Source organism: Mauremys mutica, unplaced genomic scaffold (genome assembly GCF_020497125.1).
Source record: "Mauremys mutica isolate MM-2020 ecotype Southern unplaced genomic scaffold, ASM2049712v1 Super-Scaffold_100033, whole genome shotgun sequence".
Lineage (NCBI taxonomy): Eukaryota > Metazoa > Chordata > Testudines > Geoemydidae > Mauremys > Mauremys mutica.
This window is the reverse complement of record NW_025423255.1, coordinates 4,688,532-4,694,360: the sequence shown is the minus strand read 5'-3', so window position 1 is coordinate 4,694,360 and position 5,829 is coordinate 4,688,532. Positions and strand designations below refer to the sequence as shown.

Sequence of the window (5,829 nt, the reverse complement as noted above, 5' to 3'; positions counted from 1 at the left end):
CAAAACTCCCTATTGCTTGGAGCCCTTTGGGGGAGTTCTGTCCACCCCCAGTAGAGCGGCTCTTGTCCGAAAAGACCCCCAAGCAGAGCTATGGGTCCTGCGATGGCTCTGTGCTCTTGTTTGTGGTGTCTGTTCTGTCATGGTAGTGAGAAGACACCCCCCCCCGCCCGGGGCTTAGTGCTGTACGGCCACAGAAGGAAAACCCAGTAAAATTCTTGCCAGCCCGTATCTCTTCCCCTCTGACTTAGCTGGCCTCATCCCGCAGCGAAGCCATAAATTTCCAGGTCTCTGAGCTGAAATTAACCAAGGTCCTGTTTAAAATAATGGGAGCTTGGGGGCATCCTGTTCTCTGTCTGCTCAAACAGAATGGACTGAGAGCAGGACTGTCGCTTTCGATGCTGTCAGTGCGGAGTGCTGGGAGGCAGGATTCCTGGGTTCGATCCCCAGCTGGGGGAGGGGGGGGTCTAGTGCTTGGTGGGCTAGGAATCAGAACTCCTAGGTTCTCTATCCCTAGCTTTGCACTGACCCGGTTTGACAAATCACCGATTAGTGTCATTGATTTGCATGACTTTGGAGGTTGAAAAGTGCTTTGTATGTATAAAGTGCTGCTCACATACAGGAGGCTAAGAGGGGTGAGCTGGTTAATTGTGGTGGTGGTGGTGGTCTGCGTGGGTTCACACGGGCACAGCTGTGCCTGTCTGCACCTGGAGAGGCGATGCCGCCATCCTTCTGCTCGCCCCCAAAAGATCTTTGCCTTCCATGATCTCAGCAGTACCTGGGTTATACCTGTGCTGGGGTGGGGGGATGCCTGCTGGGTCTACCATTCTCAGTGCCAACCCAGAACAGCTGGTGTGGTCTGAGCCATGGGATGTATGTGACTCTCATGTGACTGGGGGCTTGGAGCTGAGAGTGTCCGATCACCCAGATCGGAGCTGGGAGGGAGATGATATTGGGACTGGTCTGGGAGCTGGTATCAGCTCAGAAATCCAGGGGCCGGTGCTGTGAGACCTCCTGGAAGTCAGGGCCTCTCTGGTCCATCTCCAGGCTACCCCCATTGCTGCAGAAAATGGGAGAAGCTCCTCACGGTTGCTGGCGAGGCCCACTAACCAGTGCCACCCGTCCTGAGACCTGGCTTCTCTTGCAGGACATGGCTTCCGGTAAGGCTCACATTGGCAAGCCAGCCCCAGGCTTCCACGCCACGGCCGTGGTGGATGGAGCCTTCAAAGAGATCAAACTCTCTGACTACAAAGGTGAGAGAGATGTGCTGAAGGCTCTGCCCTGAGGCACTGGGAGTGGAGCTGCTGGGAGCTCCCCCCACAGCCAGCGTTCCTGCCCTGCTCCCCGCAGCGCCCCCTGCTGGTACTGTATTAGCAGGACATTCTGTGCATCGAGGAATCCTGGGAATACTGGGGCCCTCTACAGGGGATTCTGCCAGAATCTGTCTGCCTGCATGGCGATGGGGAACGGGGTCACCGCCTCTAGGGCAGGGGTGGGCAAACTACAGCCCGGGGGCCACATCTGGCCCTTCAGATGTTTTAATCTAGCCCTCGAGCTCCCACCAGACTTGTCCCGCTCAGCACATGCTGTGGTGCTCCGTGACTCCCAGAAGCAGTGGCATGTCCCCCTCCAGCTCCTATGCGTAGGGGCAGCCGGGGGTTCTGTATGCTGCCCCCGCCCCAAGCGCCAGCTCTGCAGCACCCATTGGCCAGGAACTGCAGCCAATAGGAGCTTTAGAGGCACCACCTGTGGGCCAGGCAGCACGCCACAGCTTCCGGGAGCTGCTTCAGATAAGCACCACCCAGATCCTGCACCCTGCCCTAGCCCTGATCCCCTATCCTGTTCTCTGAGCCCCTCAGTCCAAGCCCAGAGCACAGTCCTGCACCCCAACCCCTTATCCCCAGCCCCACAGCATGCACCCCCAGCTGGAGCCCTCATCCCCCCCGCCCCAGTCTGGAGCCCCCTCCCACACCCTGAACTCCTCATTTCTGGCCCCACCCCAGAGCCCTCACCCTCTCCCACACCCCAACCCCCAATTTTGTCAGCCTTCGTGGCCCACCATACAATTTCCATACCCAGATGTGGTCCTCAGGCCAAAAAGTTTGCCCACCCCTGCCCTGGGGCAGAATTAACCTCCTGTGGGGAGGGGGGACCTTGCAGTTTTGCCCTCCTGCCTCTGGGCGGGCAAGTGTGCAGCACTGTCTCTTTAAAAGATAAATTGGGGAGGGGGACCCTGTGTATAATCCAGTCAGCTGGCTTGTGATTGGCTGAGCCTGGGCTTGAGAGGGACCAATCCCAGCACCTCCTGGGTGAGAAACCAGATCAGCTGGCTTGCAAACAAGGCCTCCAGCGATGCGATTAGGTCCTGGGGGTGGGGGGCGGGGCCACGCACAGGGTCTCTGCCAATGGCTCCACTGCCTGACAGCCCCTCCCATCACAGCGCCCCCTGCTGACCTGTTATCCCCCTGCCCCCCCCCAGGCAAGTACGTGGTGCTGTTCTTCTACCCGCTGGATTTCACCTTCGTCAGCCCCACCGAGATCATCGCCTTCAGCGAGCGCGCTGAGGATTTCCGCAGGCTGCGCTGCGAGGTCCTGGGGGCCTCCGTGGACTCGCACTTCACCCACCTGGCCTGGTGCGTGGGGCAAGGTCTCCCTGCCCCCTAGGCTGGGGGACTGGCAGGGTCAGGGGGCCCATCTCTGATCTGGCCCGGGGGGGGAATAGCTGGCTCGGGGGGGCAGGGAATGAGACATGGTGCGGGGGGGGGGGAGGGTCTGGCTATGATCGCAACCCCAGCTAATGCATCAGGAAACCTGGTTTCCATCTGTCACGTGCTGTGGGTCTGTCGCCTTCCGAAGCGTCCCAGGCCGGTGACCGAAATGCCCCCTAGACACCCCCTATCCTCTCGGCCCGTGATGGGCGTGAGGTCAGGATCTTGCCAGCCCTGCACAACAGGCGCCTGGCCCCACTGGTTGGGGTGTTGGGGGGAAACTGCCTGTCCAGTCCCTGAACCCAGCTGGAGTTGGTACCGGGCCCCTAGGGATGAGGAAGGGCCAGAGGGGTCAGAGCCCCTGGGCACCAGGGGTTGAAACCGCCCCCAGACCAGTTCAGATGCCTCCCGAGCTATCAAAAAGCCCCATGCGCCCTGGTCAGATGGGGGGCCGTGGTGGGGTCCATCCCTCCTGGCTGTGACTAGAATCCAGCAGACGTTACCAGCCGGCCCAGAGGTGTGGGGCGGGCCCCTGCTGGCTTTATCTGGGGCACCCTCTGTGAGAGCAGCCTTATCACCCCCAGCCACTGGGGCCAGCCAGAGACAGGCCTGTAACGGGGGTGGGGAGTGGCCGGCTAATCTGGCACTTGTTTGCAGGGGTGGGGGTGCTCTCCCCCCCCCAGCATGGGGCAGTAGGGCTCTCATCAGCACACACACCCCTCCCCCCAGGGCCTGGGGTGGCATTTTGTGTGCTCCCCACAGGGCGCACGGGAGCTTCTGGTTTCGCTCCCGTCGCGCCGCTGAAGGACCTTCTGCCGACGTGCCGCGGAAAACAGCAGCAGGCAATTGAGCAGCCTGCGGCATTTTGGCGGAGGGTCCTTCTTCGGCGGCGCGACGGGAGCGGAACCGGAAGCTCCCGCGCGCCCCGTGGGGAGCACACAAAATGCTGCCCCCCGAATTCTGCCTAGGGTGCCAGAAACCCTGGCGCCGCTCCTGCCCCCCCTCAGTCTGAGCACCTGGCTCAGATCCTTTGATTTAGTATCTAACCTGGATGTCTGTTGTCTGGTAGTTGGAGCGGGGGGGAGTCTGGCAGGACCAGCTGCTCCTCAGCCCCTGATGCTGCGAGCCAGCAGATGTCTGGCACAGGGTGGGGTGGTGCTGGAGCCCACCGACCTGCTGCAGCCTGGGCTCTGCCCCATGTGCCCCCTGAGTGGGAAATGGTGCCCGACGCTCTGGGGCCAGTCCTGTGGCTGCCTCTAGTGGGGAGCCAGCGCTGGGGGCAGATCTGGATTTGGGGGTCCCCATGGCTGGGATTGGGGGTGTACCCCAGTGTGGGACTAATCCCCTTGTCTCCTGGTAGGGTCAACACCCCGCGGGAGGAGGGGGGGGCTGGGCACCATAAACATCCCCCTGCTGTCGGATCTGACCCACGGCCTGGCCGCCGATTATGGGGTGCTGAAGGAGGATGAGGGACTCGTCTACAGGTGTGTGGGGGTGACTGGTAGCCCTTGTGGGGGGAGCTTCTGGGGTCTGCTCGGGGTGGGGTGGGGGGCAGCACTTGTGCTGAGGCCCCGCTCTGGTCTCCCTATGGCGGGTTTAGGGCCCCACTGGAGTCCTGCTCCCCAACTTCACAGCAGCGCCAGCTACCGTCGAATGAGCCTCCCCCTCCCCCCAGCCAGCGAAGGGTGGGTGCATCTGGCCAGCAGGATGCTGATCGGGGAGCCAGGGGAGTGTGAGAACAGTGAACACCAGGGTGGGTATGTGGGGGGGTCAGGGAGAGATGGAAGGAGCCCCATGGGATGCCAGGCTGTGGGGGGTCACTCAGGTATCACCACCCTGGAGTCGGTCTCGCTCTGAGTGAGGCTAGAGATCTCCCATCTCTGGCGCTGACGTGCACCCAGAGATTCGGTGGGGGGCTGTTGCTTAGTACTGAGCATGCAGGTGTCAGGTGGGGGTGCCTCACATCCATTAGGGGGAGGCTGCAGGCTCCCAGATCCCACTGGATCCCTACCATGACAGATCTGAGATGTTATCTGGGGGGGGGGCTTGTGCTCCCCCATCCATGGCTTCCATTGAGGTGTGATCCCTCTTCCCCCACAGGGGCCTGTTTATCATTGACGACAAGGGCATCGTGAGGCAGATCACGGTCAATGACCTGCCGGTGGGGCGCTCGGTGGAGGAGGTGCTGCGTCTGGTGCAGGCGTTCCAGTACACGGACACGCATGGGGAAGGTGAGGCTGGGATCTGGGGGGAGCTCTCTGGGCCCTGGGGTGAAGACTGTGGCCGGGTTAGGGGAATGCAGGGACCAGCTGCAGCAGCGTGTCTAGATTGGGTGAGTGCCCCACAGCTGGGGGGGTGGGGCAACAGGTCTGAGTTTGTTCCCCAGGGACGGGGGGAAGTGAGGGGCTCTCCACGCCAGCTGTTTCGAGCTGGCTGCAGACTCTGCTTATACTGGGGAGTTTCTCTCCAAGGGATAGAGATGCCTCCCCCCACCCCACGCTGGGCAGGAGGGGTGGGCAAGGGCCCCATGCATGGACCTACGGTGCTTGCACCTCCATGCCGCCCTGGGCAGACCTCCAAGCTGGAGAGGAAGTGTTGCCTAGCGGTTAGAACACTAGCCTAGGACTTGGCATCAAAGCGAGGTTTTCCTTGCTCTGCCTCAGTTTCCCCATCTGCAAAGTAAGTGGGGTTGGGGCGGGGAATGCAGAGCAGGGATGTCCTGCTCCCTCCTCTGGTCTCCTAACCCCCCTCCCCTGCTTTCTCCAGTGTGCCCGGCAGGCTGGCAACCCAGCAGTGACACCATCAAGCCCACGGTGAAGGAAGCAAGGAATACTTCGCCAAGCAGCACTGAGCTCGGGGCAGCTGGTGGAGAACCTGGTCTACTGTGAAGGTGCCCCCGCCGCCCCGTGCTCCCCCCCATTGGAAGGGGATATTTGGTGGGAAGCTTGTGACTAAAATAAAAGGGTTTGTTTGAAAAGGAGCTGGTTTGTGTCTGATCCTTCATTTGGTGGGGGTTGGGCAGAGACTGGGTGACCCTGCCGGGCGGGGGGCTGGTCCCCATCCAGCTCCGGAGCCTGGTGCTATGCCCTGTGGATCATCCAACCTCTGACGGGCCCCAGGCTAT

At 61.5% G+C, this 5,829-nt stretch overlaps 1 pseudogene; it reads left to right on the top strand.

The window, feature by feature from the left end:
- Positions 1 to 1,147: 1,147 nt before the first annotated feature.
- LOC123358235 lies at positions 1,148 to 5,556 on the top strand (annotated as a pseudogene).
- Positions 5,557 to 5,829: the final 273 nt, after the last annotated feature.